This window comes from Macrosteles quadrilineatus, unplaced genomic scaffold (assembly GCF_028750875.1).
Source record: "Macrosteles quadrilineatus isolate MER2022 unplaced genomic scaffold, UCM_ALF_1.0 Scaffold_2__2_contigs__length_208266976, whole genome shotgun sequence".
NCBI lineage: Eukaryota > Metazoa > Arthropoda > Insecta > Hemiptera > Cicadellidae > Macrosteles > Macrosteles quadrilineatus.
Genome location: NW_026542595.1, coordinates 138,930,104 through 138,944,932, shown reverse-complemented (window position 1 = coordinate 138,944,932; position 14,829 = coordinate 138,930,104). Strand labels below are relative to the sequence as shown.

General features: G+C 36.7%; 1 protein-coding gene across 1 annotated transcript in view; it reads left to right on the top strand.

The window, feature by feature from the left end:
- Nucleotides 1–13,013: 13,013 nt before the first annotated feature.
- LOC128987739 (uncharacterized) overlaps nt 13,014–14,829 on the top strand; it is a 282,377-nt gene continuing 280,561 nt past the window's right edge. The window contains exon 1 of the mRNA XM_054408744.1: nt 13,014–13,085. The gene's annotated coding sequence lies outside the window, so the exon portion shown is untranslated. The remainder of the gene's footprint in view (nt 13,086–14,829) is intronic.

Below are 14,829 nucleotides of genomic sequence, written 5' to 3'. Positions count from 1 at the left end.
CTCACGAAAGTCACGGATGGCCTCGTTGGGAGTAAGGTAGACACTGAAGTAAGTGACATCCCTGCACCGAACCCAAACGAAACCTCGGCCATTCGCGTGACCCCGCACTTGTACTTTAGCTGCATTACGAGCCCAGAATGCAGCAGTACCAAGACTATCAGGGAACCATAAAGATGGGTCCCTATCTCGATACTGGTACTGTTCGCTGATTAAGAGAGCGTCGACATCGTGTTCGAGGGCAAACTGACAAAGAAGTGCGTCAGCCGTCCTGGATCGCTCCAGATTGCACTGAAGGATTCTTATCTTCGTGGGAGAGATTTCGCTTGCTGTAGAGCAGTTTTAAATACACTACACTGCCCAGACCCAGCTATATGCTTTACGTGTTTGTCAGCGAGCCCATTTTCTTTGCAAAGGAAACAGGACTCGACTTTGCAGTCCTTACGGATGTGACCAACCTCCCCGCACCGAAGGCAGTTCTTGCTTCGGTCGGGTCCCTTGCAGTTTCGGGAGGAATGGCCGAAACAGAGGCATTTAAAACACCTCTTCACTTCCACTCTCCGTCTGAGCCTGCAGTTGACCCAGCCAACTCTCAGATGCTGGAGTGCCAGCACCCTAGTGGCAAGCGCGTCTGCCATTTCGGCGATTGCCATCCGCTGCTGACTCCTATTGGGTTTTGTGAGCCAAACCCTTAGGATGGCCGTTTGCCCGGCAAGCTCGGGTACAGCTTTCTTCAGGGCCTCAACAACGTCACTCTCCGTCGACACACAATCAATGTCTCGAACCTCAATTGATGTCTTGGGCTCAAGAGCACGGACGGTGCCCTGGCCTTCAACAGCTGCCTTCAGTTCGGCAGTAAAAGCAGCCTTGTCTTTCGACTTACCCAGTTCAAGGAGAACGTCCCCTTCCCGGGTTTGTCTAATCGACCGTACAACCGTATCGGTCTGCTCCGGTTTAGCTTTGGCCTTTATTACGCCCAAGACCTCGGCAAAAGATCTCCCCCCTGAGGGTTTGACAAGGATTGCCTCCGTCCTGGGCTTTTTGGGCCGCGACCTTTTCGGAGCAGGGACCGAGCCGGGCCCAGTTTGGGCCACGCCGGTTGGCTGTGCCTTCACTGCCTCATTCTTCATGGAGGCGACCTCCGCCCGCCTCAATTGCCTCTTCTCCTTTTTGGAAAGGCGTTTTTCCCACACAGCCTCAGGTGTCTCCACCACTGACCCCTTTCGGGAACTTCCCTGAAGGGGGGTCGTGGGTTGCTGTGCCTGTCGGCGCCTCGCTGGAGCTGCAGCTATGTCCGAAAAGGATCTGGACACAGCAGACGAGAGGTCCGTCTGAGTCGCCATGGCCTTAACCGTGGTCTTTTTGGTCTGGACGCCTTCTTCTCTTTTTGGAGGACTCTCCGATGTGGAAGGCCTCCGACGTTTCTTAGAGGGCAGCGCTCTTTCATCGGGCAGGGACACCACCTTTTCGGCAATCTTTTCCATGGTCGCCTTGCTTACCAGACGGCAGGCAAAGACAAAGCCAAGGTCATCCTCTAGTTTGGCCATTCCATTTTTGACCACTTGATTTACGGCTCTCTGGGTCCGGAAGGTGTCCAGCATAGCCTTAATGGTCTTTTCCATGTCACGGAGCCGGGTTTCAATGTTACTATCTGCGTCAAGATATTCCTGACGCAGAAGCACAACCTCAGAGCTTTCCGACCGCGACGTCGCTGTGAGGGTTTCCTTCGGCATCCCTACAGCATCTACATCGCCAACATTTTCTGCACCGTTTTCGGTGGTGGCGACCTCTTAAGTTTGGAGCTTCGGACAAAAGGGCTCTGCTCCACTTCAAACGAATTTACTTGCTCATTTGAGCTCCTCTTCAATGATGTGTTCGGGGTATTTTTATCAAAACTCATCGTGTTTTCTCCAGCGCATCGTGCGGCAAGGAGCGGCCCGGAATCAGTCAGGAACGGGTATACCCTCGGGGACAAAAACCCCTACCCCGGTTCCCCGGGGCCCGACCTCCGTTTGCCCAGCACCGGATACCTGACGTGACCCGTCGCAATGCAGAGCCCGACCTCTGCATCCATGCCGCACTCCCTTACCAAGGACCGAAGTGGCTGGTTTCTCACGACCCACTGAGAATACCCATCGGCAGTGCAGAGCACACATCAACCCCTGCAACACAACAGGGGCACTCCCAGGGACTCCCAGTGAGTTCGTCGGTCACCCTTTTAGTCGCCTCTTACGACAAGCCCGAGAAGGCTGCGGTACTATTCTAACCCGGTACCGCACGGGGAAATTAATAAATTAACTAACCTATATATATTTACTACTATATTTTGACAAAAAAAAGCTCAAATTGCCTACTTGTTTATAATTAATACTAGCAAATGTATGTACATTACAAAAATAGCATAAAACACTATGCTAATTACAACTATACTACAATAACTAAGACAACTCAAGGATCATGAAATACTACCTCGGTTAGCGGTTGGGGTCGTGGCCACTTTATAATGTCAAGAGCGAAATGTATTTGGGAGGTTCGATTGTTCGATTGACTTTAGATCCTGCAAGCTTATATCTAATTTAAGAGAAACGGATGAGGCATTGTCTTTGGAAAAGTAGGCCTATTGGATTAATATGCTAGCTCCACTCAATATTGCAAGCAGCCAACGTTATTGTACACCTAGTTAGTGTCGTTGGATTTTCAACGTATTACAGTATCATGGACATTTTAACTTGGCAATCCGAAACACATTAGTTTATTTTACAGTCGATTAAAATAACACTCGTTTATAAAAGCCTTACATGAGCAAGAGTGTAGGATAATTGCAACTAGGTGTATTTTATCAAAAGCCGTATTTGAACCCGAATTTGATTAGTAGAATGGAATAGTAAATTGTAATCTATGCATTTAAAAATAAAAAATTGGCTGTGACAATTACGATTTCGACAACTTAAACAAGAAACTAAGGACACTCGTCAATCACACAGTGTTAGATTATCCATACAGGGTGTATATAAGTCACGGACCTGCTTAATATTTTCTTAACGATACAAATAAATCAATGAGATTTGGTAACAAAACGGCATCTAAAAATATACTTTTTGAAGAAACTGTCAGTTTTCTGTCGTATCATGGGGACGTCCCGCAAGAAGTCAGAAGGAAATCTTAAATAGGAGCATAGGTTGATATGTACATCGAATTAAAGGGCTTTATTAGCAGAATACAATGCTGCAAATTTGAACTCAAACTAACAACCGAGTCAAAAATGGTAGCCGGTGAAAGGTGGGTGTACAAGCTATTTACATTATAAGCCAATCGTCGGTCTCAGGTAAGAGACACAACTCTCGGCTTTTAAAAGAATCAATTATTAATATTGTACTCGACTCGTACTGTTTTATAATCTTGATAAAGATCAGCGATGTAAGGGTAGTCTTGTAAGAGATACTAACAAATCACTGCGAGTGTCAACCGGTAAAAATGTATTATTGTCATATACTACAGCTTTAGATTGAAAATAAGACTATTTTTAAATGTATAGCTTACTACATATTCTCTTGTACTAATTTTGTTTCTTTTTTTACACAGTGTAAACAATTAAAAAAACATTAGTATTATATAAGTTACCGTTGATTGAGTATTTTCGGTTTAAGAGACATCTAGCGGAGACTAGGTGAACTATCACGAGCCTCAACAGTAGCTACATCTAGCGGTGATTTACTGAACTAGTATCAAAACTCATTAAACCCTTGCAGCAAATCTTCAGACAAAGCGAATTTCCATTTACCTGGACGAATTTTCACTAAAATACTACCTTTAAAATGACAAATTTATTTCCTAATAGCCACTTGTGCCCGTGCTTTGCAAAGGGGCCATTATGCGGAGGAGACAATGTTGGTTCGTTGAAAATGCCGAACATATTTTGACAGTTTGAGAGTTTTAAATTAAAACAACTAATTAAACATGTTTGTTTGAATTCTGAATTACAAAAAAAATAGCACTATTAAATATTTATTTCTCTGCTAAACCAAAGTTTGCTAACAATTGCCTCAGTACTTCAGGAATTACGTTTTGATAGAAGAGAGCCAAGTAAAATAATCGGTATTTGACTGGAACTATTTTCCCCAATATCAAGTAATCTTCAGTGTAATCTTTGCTCAATAATAACCGATGTTTTCCCTTGTTACTGTATACTGTATTGTAATTTGCTAGTATGATGTGGATGGTTTGTTATAAACACACGTCTTATGTTGTAATAACAGTGTAAAATGGTGATAGCTTTCAGTAAAAGCTAATACATGGATATGTAAGCAAGCCTGCGTACTTATCCAAACTACCAGCATATCATAAGAGCTGATGATTTTTTTCCAATACAATTAAATAAAGGTTATAAAGGAAACCAACTGTACCATTGCCAAACTTGGTTCAAGGGTATTATTATAAAGTGAATGGATATAGAACAGGTATTTTTGGTAAATACATTATGTAAGTTGTTCCTGTGAGAGTGAGAAGTTCTGTAGCGAAGTCTCAACATCAGCGGGTTTCCTAAAAAATGAATATATATTAAAATTATAAAGTATTATTAAGCATACCTAACAGTGTGTCGCGCGAAGCCGACGGGCTACAGCTAGCCCATACATACAAGCGAACATTGCTTACATAAGAGCATTGACTTTATATCTACACTATACAATTGTGTAGATATAAAGTCAATGCATTTTAAGAGTATAGGGGATTTATTGAAACTGGTCATATTTTATTGCAAACTAGTGCACCCGAACTTGATTAGTAATGGAATTCTGTAGTAATTAGTTGTAATCTATTCATTTAAAACACTTTTGCTCTGACGTGGCCACCGGTGCCGCACGAATGAAATTTCAGCCAAAAGTAATTTGTGTACACATTACTATAGACTTAAACAAATAAAAGTGTGTTTATATGAAATTTTAGATATGGTTGACTTTTTATCTACTCTACTTGTAAAGTTTCAGTAACAAAATGAGATAATAATTATACTAATTAAACCGTGTACCACCCGTGGTACACGTCGACCTGTGATCATATCATCATGTCGAAAACATAAGTACATTCCATGAAGTAAAACATGGTTTTTAGTTCAATTTTTGGTATTTAAACAAGATTTTTTGTTGAAATAAATAACAAATATTTTGGTAACTTTGGGTTTTATTATTAGGCTAATGTAACATGAATTTAGTTCATGTACCACCCGTGGGTGGATACGTTTCATGTGGCTTCTACAAACACGAGTGCATAGTAGAAACACTCACAAAGGCCCGGAAATGCTGTTTTTAACCGACTTCCCCACTACCAACAAAAGGAGGAGGTTCTAAATTTGTTTGTGGCAATGTTTTTTTTTTTTTATGTATGTTTACCAATTTCTCAGTGATTCTTTTACCGATCAGTGTGGTTCCACCACCAAAATAACCAGGAGAGTTTCTATTTGGTACAATATATAGCATTAGGTTTAAGTATAATATTTGTTTCGGTGAAAAATGTTGAAAACCTCAAATATCCAACATTTATTTTGTTTATATTTGTGCAGAGAAGGCAATAAATAATAATAATATTCCTACAGCTGTTAGTTATTGATTAATAAACAAATAATGTTTCTATTTGTTATTAAGTTTTAAAATCTAAAAAAAATATTACTGTAGTAACATATCAACTACGGTGGATTGAGTATTATTGGCCTAAGAGACATCTAGCGGACACAAGATGAACTGTCGCAAGCCTGGACGGTAGTTACATCTAGCAGTGATTGACTGAACTAATCTACAAACACATTGTACACCCGATGTAGCAAACCTTATGCGATTTTCATGGATTTTTACCAAACTAGTGTCACGTTTATAGCCTACTAGCTTGTACCCGCGGCTTCGCCTGCATTGGTGTAACCATAAATATTATACATGTTAAGAAATAAACAGAGTATTACCGTGTATTCATTGGTATTACAATCATTGCAACAATATGGTATCGTAATGGTTTCGTCAACGATCACAAAAATAAGATATTATATTCATTTCGTCACGCACATTTAAAAAATTATATTATGATTAAAAATTCTACAGCGATTAAATTGCAATTAAAACTAAATGAAAACCATTTGTTTAATTACTGACAAAAAATCTTAGAACATGAAATCTTGCAACTGAAAATGCTGCGACTCTTCAGCCTCTCCCAAGTATAGTTCTTTTATAGCTGTGTAATTTCTTCTAATACAGGTAGGTTGTTTACCAGAACAACACATTCCAGCAGGCTCATCTTCCCATCTTAATGCTCTGCAGCGTATACACACTCTCTGTCCATTCGAAACATTTTAATAACTTGTGTTGTCTATAGTCTATTGTTACGTGGTATTCCATTGCATCATTTTCAAACACATACCAAGTATCTCTGTTGTATGTTTGTAACCAATTAGTAAATCAAAACATAAACTTAACACTGTGAACAATTCTACTTCGACAGTTCTCATTGTATATTACAGGTTGTTGTTGCTGCTAGTTCAAATTAGCTGTTGTCATAAATGCAAAAAAATAGTGCTGCACCCTGTTGGTAAACTTTATAACTTTCTAATGCTATTAAATATCATGGATTCAAGTTGTTTAGTTGAAACGGCTGAAAAAGTTTTTTTTTTAATTTTCACCAATTATTTACAACATTTGAAGGACATTATCGAGGCCGTTTTCGAGATCTTGGTGCGAGCAAGCATATACAACAAACATGCATCAAGACTAGGTGAACTGTCGCGAGCCTCGACGGTAGCTACATCTAGCGGTAATTGACTGAATCAAAACTCCTTATGAAACCCCCGCTGCAGCAAACCACAGACTATAGAGTATAATATGTGTTCACCACACTATGATGTTTTTAGCTGTTTTACATAGGCTACGTTAAAACGTAGCGTTTTACGTTTTTCAAGTTGTTGGCTGAATGTTACGTTTTACTGGCCATGCCAGCTGTCATTGTTTTTTGGGGACCGAGCAGGTTTTTACATCCCTAGGGCCGCAAAATCAGCTGCCCGTTTACTTTCTTAACCTTAAGCACGGGTCACACTAGGCTGGCATCAGCAGCAAATTGAAAGAAGCCGCTACTGCCAGCTTAATGTGACCACAAAATTCGCAGCTTGCACCGCCAGCCGGCGAGCATTTATCAGCGGCTGGCGAAGTCGGACATGTTCAACTTTTGGTAGCGAGGCAGCGGCGACTAGAGGTCACGTGACCACTCGCACTCGCTGACGCCAGCCACCAGCGTAGTCTGACCACCTCTAGAAGCGTGCCAGTGGTGACCAAAGGTAATTTTCAACCTGGTTTTACACAAAAGCACCTAACTAATTTTTAGCGAATTTCCCATCTAGCGAACAAGCTATTGCCATAGGTATCATAGTAAGACCTGAACCCGGGACCGATTTACTTTTTCGTTTGAATGTCCCCAGAGGCCAAAAACAAATATATATAAATGTGTACCCTTGTTTGTCAAACTTCTTACTAGGCACAATTTATATTTAAAACTAATTTTCTTTTTTAGTAGGTAAAACAAATAAATCTTCATCTTGCTTCAAAATATATATGTATTCAAAATTAAAAACCTCTTCAAAACACTTTCAACTAAACTTCTTAAATAATCATTAATTTTTATTTTAAAATATGTGTTTTATTACTCATTATCCAAAAAACCCTGAAAATAATACAATGTTTTAGTTATTTGTGTAGTATTATTTTTTTACATAAACTTGATTTTAAAAATGGAATTGAACAAAATTTATAATTTTAATATATGAATTTAAATAAGAGAAAGCAAGGCATTTATTTAATTTGGAGACTTCACCAACACTTAACTAAATTTAGAAAAAAGAAAAAACTTTCCCAAAATGGGGTTACTGAATTTAAACAAGTTTACTTATGAACAACTGACTGTAAAAGAGACAGCAGCACGTGGCAGAGGGTTTTAAATAACCTTGGTATAGACAAATCTGTACAAGAAACTAACTAAACATCTGATTGGTTGTTGAGCGTTGCTTTGTCTTTTACATGAATGACTGAGCTAAACTAACAGGAAAATTGGCATGGTATTGTACATAATGGTACAAATGTTATTTATAATAGGCCTGTATAATTATAAAATAACATGGGAATTAAAAATGTTTTTTTAATTTTCTCCGTAACCAATAACTGTACAAAAACACTTCAACATATACTAAATTATTTGATTCTTAAGCTCTTAATCGATTAAGAACTCGTTACGAGGTCCCACGGACGCTGATCACCAGCGGCTGGCGAGCAGCCTAGTGTGACCTGTGCTTAGATCTGGCGGTCATTTTATTCACCAGTGGCGGGTATATTTCGGCCCTTCGCAGTGGTACCATATATTTCGCCACAGAACATTTATTTGTGAATATAAATAAACACACACACACACACACACACACACACACACATATATATATATACAGGGTGAGTTTTAATTGTCCCCCCCCCCAACTTTTTTCTACATTTTTTCAAATATCAATCCCAGACCACTTCCAAACATTGTTGTGTAGTAAGTACTTCATTTTGACAAGGTGGTCATTTCCGGGCGCCATCTTGGATCCGCCATATTGGATACAAATTTTTTTTTTCAAATGTAAAGGTGGGGTCGTGACCCATTATTTCGAACTAGATTTTTACCCTAATTACAATGCCGCAAACTGTTTTTAAAAATCTTGATTCATTCTAAAGTTATGAGGGCTTTTTAAAACTTTATTTTTAGCCCATTTTAACATTGTGCATTTACAAACTAAGACCATAATCTCAAAATAGTGCCAGATAAAGATAAGTATACACTACCAGTAATTGTCAACCTATTTACACTTGGTTATGACTGATGTATTTTTTTCGGCCGCCATCTTGGATCCGCCATTTTGAAATGTGATAAATTATTTTAAATATGAAGGGGCTGTTGTGACCCATCATTTCTAACTGCTTTTTTAAGCTGAACTTAATTCCATCATCCGTTTTTCATTTTCATTTTTTGATTTTTAAATTTTGCAAAAAAATTGCAATATTTCATAAATAAAACTTGATAACAAAAAATAGATTGCGGCATTGAGTTTAGCTTAAAAAAGTAGTTCGATATGATGGGTCACAACACCCCCTTCATATTTAAAATAATTGATCACATTTCAAAATGGCGGATCCAAGATGGCGGCCGAAAAAAATACATCAGTCATAACCAAGTGTAAATAGGTTGACAATTACTGGTAGTGTATACTTATCTTTATCTGGCACTATTTTGAGATTATGGTCTTAGTTTGTAAATGCACAATGTTAAAATGGGCTAAAAATAAAGTTTTAAAAAGCTCTCATAACTTTAGAATGAATGAAGATTTTTAAAAACAGTTTGCGGCATTGTAATCAGAGTAAAAATCTAGTTCGAAATAATGGGTCACAACCCCACCTTTACATTTGAAAAAAAAATTTTGCATCCAATGTGGCGGATCCAAGATGGCGGCGGAAATGACCACCTTTTCAAAATGAAGCACTTACTACCCAACAATGTTTGGAAGTGGTCTGGGATTGATATTTGAAAAAATGTAGAAAAAAGTTGGGGGGGGGACAATTAAAACTCACCCTGTATATATATGAATTTGAAAGGATGGTGTTTTTTACCTCTGGGGACCTCAAAAGTAAATTGGTCACGGGTCTAGGTCTTACCATGAGACCTACGGTAATAGCTTATTCCCTACCTATACAGGGTGATTGGTACTCAATGTGACAAAATTTGTAAATGAGTAAGTACTAAGTAAATGCAGTGTGATGATGCATATAACAGTTCCAAGTCTAAAAATCAGCTTACCAAAGAATTATTTTATGTTTTTTCAAAAATAACTATGTTTTTAAACTTAATACAGCGATTTCTCAATTACCTGTATATGGATTTGAGTGGATAATGTCATTTTCGTGTTCTACATTAAATTTTGAATAAGAATAATAGAAAATGACGGAGGATCAGTTGCAAAAACTCCATTGTAAATAGATTCAAAGATAAAAATTAAGATGTTTGATAAAAATTAAAAAAAAAACAATGGTCTATTGTATTTTTCACACCCTGTATACAAGAAAGTGTCGGAATAAGTTAAAAACTGCGCCATTTTGTAAGCTTTCCAACCATATGCTACACTATTGAGGTTAAGATATTTTTTGTTTGTTTTAGTGGTTTGAATACCAGAAAACAGGGAACTTCTTTACTGTTTTTACTGTTCAAGCTGAAACAAAAATACAACTTTTGCTTAATACATGCCGACTTTCTATGTTTTAAATGTTGAAGACACCATGCTTTGTAGTCTTCAAACCACTAAAGCGTACATAAGCAGACATAAAGCTCAATGGTGTACCATAAGGTTGGAAAGCTTATAAAATGGCGCAGTTTTTAACATATTCCGACACTTTCTTGTATACAGGGTGTGAACAAATGCAATATACCAATGTTTTTTTAAATTTTGATCAAACATCTTAATTTTTATCTTTAAATCTATTTACAATGGAGTTTTTGCAACTGATCCTCCATTATGTTCTATTATTCTTATTCAAAATTTAATGTAGAACACGAAAATGACATTATCTACTCAAATCCATATACAGGTAGTACGTTTTCTGTGATTATATGCATCATCACACTGCATTTACTTTGTACTTACACCAAAAAAAATTTTGTCACACTGAGTACCAATCACCCTGACGAACTCACTCTGAAAACGAACGCTTTTGTGTGTATTACCATAATGCTTACTATGAACAGCTGTTTTAGTAAGCAATTAATACAAATTATTCGCCTGTTTAAGAAAACCAAACTTTTCTTCATAAGGATATACTATCTAATAGATAATACATTGAGATTTTGATGGCCTGTGGGGCAATTCCTGACTTTTATTACAGGAATTGGTGAAAGGGAGCGTCTACACAAAAAAATACTTAATTGTGACATCATCGTTTGTAAAAATCCATCCATTATTAACGGAAGAGTAGTGTTTCGTAGAAATCACCTTCACGTATTAAGCCTACGGATTTTAGAGTGCAATAGGAAATTCACTATAAAACTCGTTGTAACTTAGAATTTTTTCCTTTGACTTGCTAAAGGATATACAAACAGTATACATATGTACAAAACTTAGCAGGTGCCACGCAAAGGTTAACAGATTTACTAAAACTTTAAATCATAAAACATGGTTTAAACTCTGACTTAATGTCAATATATTACACCGTCTGTGTTGACAATCTTCTAGAACCAGCTCCTGATGACATTCTGAAAATTGTTTCGTGCTCAAGGTGTTCCACCCAGCAATGTACACATTGAATACACCTCACCACAGAAAACATTCCTCACACATGTACACTGCTGGGTGGAACACCTTGAGCACGAAACAATTTTCAGAATGTCATCAGGAGCTGGTTTAAGGTGATCTACAATGTTCTGCTACAGTATATGCAAAGTTTGCGAGGGCATTTCATGTATCAAGAATTGGAAGCTTCAAGTGCAAGTTGTAATGGATCCCAAATGGTTCACTTTGATGAACTTGAGAGTTGGCAGACAGTGAGATTAAGTCAGAGTCTAAACCATGTTTCATGATTTAAAGTTCAAGTTAATATCTGTTAACCTTTGGGGTAGCCCCTACTAAGTTTGTATATATGTTTTGTATGGTTTCTACATATGTTCAGTTGTGCCTTGTTGTTTACTGTTTATCCTTCAGCAAGTCAAATGTAATGATTCTAAGTTACAATGTGGTTTTTTATTATAATGAGGAAAATTGAATTTATTGTAAAAATAAACTCATTCAAATACTTGATGTTAAGTTAATTGGTTTAATTTTCATGTTTAAATATTAGATAATTAATTTTGTGCACAATCTTTTATTTTTATTTCAGATAGCCCTCTAAATCTATTTATAATGTAGTTATATCGACAAAATAGTAGTTCCATTCTATTTCGCATATAGAAAACCATTAAAAACGAGACCCAACAAGACATAAATCAAAATTCATCAATTATTTAAAATTTCCCCTACCCCGCTTGAAAAAAAACAAACAACAAAAACATGTACCAATATGCTAAATCTCTTGGTGGTGGCTTATTAAATGGAGGTGGTTCTATTGACCTGAATATGGTTCCTATCGATTCACCGTGCATGCAAACCTTGGAAACGACTTCCTAAATGACTTAAAATCGTGAATCATGAATTATATCAAAATTCCCCCTCCGCACACCCTGAAAACCATGTTCCCCCATCGGGACTCTTAGGGATTCATCGGATCTTGACTTCTATTGGTAAAACGAAGTTAAAACCAAAGTTTCATCTCCGAACTAATTTTTTCATTATTATTTAGTATTTTTTCTGTACTAATAGGCATGGCTCTGTATTTGTCCAGTTCCTGAAAGAGGGGCGTGTCTTGTGTCTTTATAGCAATTCAACCCACAATTATTTAAAGTTGATGTATATGGTAGAACATTGATAACAAGTCTCTCATAAGGATCGTCACATAGGCTTGTTATCAAAATTGATTCTTTTCAAGGTTATTAATAACATTTTATTTGGAGTAGTATCATAGATTAAACATACTTGAGGAGTATGTCTAATCTATGGTAGTATACAACCAATAGTATATTGAAAATGACCCTTGTTTTCAAGGGTGATTTGTTATCGAGAGTCTTGTTATTGAGGTTACACTTTACTTTGCTAACCTTTGTGGTGATTTTATAGTGTTACCAACGATTGAAGGGAAAAAACTATAAACTTTGTTAGTGCGGTTTTTTAGTTGCATTGAATGGCTTACCTATATACAGTAATATTAAGATATAGGTCAACAATGAAAATTGACCATGACAGATGACGTAACAATGACTAATGTTCTCCCAACAGCGGTCGCGGACGTAGTTCACCGATTCGCCACCAGGCAACAGCTGTATCGATAGTGTCGTTTTGACGTAGCGCCATCTTGGAGGAAGGAGGGTCTAGTTCAGTGTTCAGTTCAGTTAGTGAGGATACCCCAGTGAATGTGTCAAGTGTTTTTGGCCTCCGTCACATTTTGGACTAAACTAAGGTAAAATGCCCATTTAATCGATGAATTAGACTACACTTAGAGTACTTAGACCTTTAAGAATACCTCATTGTCGTTATATTTACACTTTGTGCGCCAAAAATGACAATTTGTAAATGTTTGAAGTGGGAGGTGTAGAATCGATCGGCCTACTACTCCTTATCCTAAACATTTTAACTTGTTTATACATTGTTGGTACGCCAGTTTGAAATAGACATGTGATTTGCTATGGAATTACTTAATAAACAATAGGTTTTTAAAAAGTAATCAATTTGGTGGCGTGGAAATTAAATTGATGAAGATGACAGCTTGCCCCAAATTCATTGACCTGTTTTATTATATTATCTTGCAACCAACAGGTCTAAGTTATGTTATTCGTTATTGATTGTTGTATATTATGATCGTGGGTTTGCTAATATTGTTTATTTATATGCCTTAATATTTTTAAATAATAGTTTGCGTGTAGGCCTAAGCCTAATTTTAATATATGATAAGTTAAGTTAATGTGTATTTTTTGGTGTATGATACGGAAACAAAATAAAATATTAAATTTTAGGCTTAAGTTATATATTTTCTAATTACTAAAAATGCAATTAAAACATTAAACTGTAGTGTGCTAATTTTTAATTACACTAGGTATTAGCCCATCTTTTTATCAGTATTGATAAGAATTTTATCATATGACTCATAAACGAATAATATAGGCCACAACAACTTTTAGATAGGTACTGTATGGTAATTTAAAAATTTTACGGTACAGCCCTTAAACATATGCTTATTAAAAAAATATTCGAACATATTTCACGCTTTATTGCAATAGGCTAACAGCTAACAGACATCCATTTATTTTTGTGGCATATTCAACACGAAATCATATGGTAATCATATGTTTCAGTCAACTTATCTCTAAGCTGATTGATAACACGATGACGCTTTGTGACTCACCAATGCGTAGGCTTAATGCAAAATGCAATGTATGGATAATATTCACCGATTCAGTTGGCTCTGTTTGTTTCGGAAATCAAGTGGGTAAATTCGTATATCGTCTATTAAATACAATAGTTTAACTGGGTTTAAATTCGATTGACGCTTGGACTTCAACTTTAAAAAAGAAGCATTAATATCATTTTAATTTTAATCGAGGTTCTCTTCTTGACGTTTTTACACAGCTTGACCGGAGCCATTTACAGATCAATAATTTTGTTCGCCAGTTTCATATGCACAACGTAATCGAAATCAATGATTTTTGCATTTTTCCATTTACAAAAGAAACAACCACCATCAAAAAAACAGATTAGATTGAACAATAACGTCTAAATACAAGTTCGAATATGTTACACTAATAAGATAATGGAATTAACATTTGCAATGGATTCTACTAAGTTAATAAAGAAAATAGATAACAATAGCCTATCTTCATAAATTAAAAAGTAAAAAATTGGTTTCAAATTAACCAATTGTAGATCCCTAACAATATGTCAGTGTTTCGTTATCAAAATTATCAGCACTAATACAGCAATAAGAAAAAATGATACAAATTTAGAACACTATAAAACATAAACGAATGACCACAATTGTGAATCTACAGAAATACAGAATACCCCCGCCGCAGCAAACCTGCAGACTAAGCGAATTTCCATTTGACTGATTGGATTTACACTGAAATGTCTACTTAAAAATTTAACATTTATTCCCGATTTAAATAGAATTAGTTTAACAAGTACTTAGGTTTGCTGCATATGGGAGG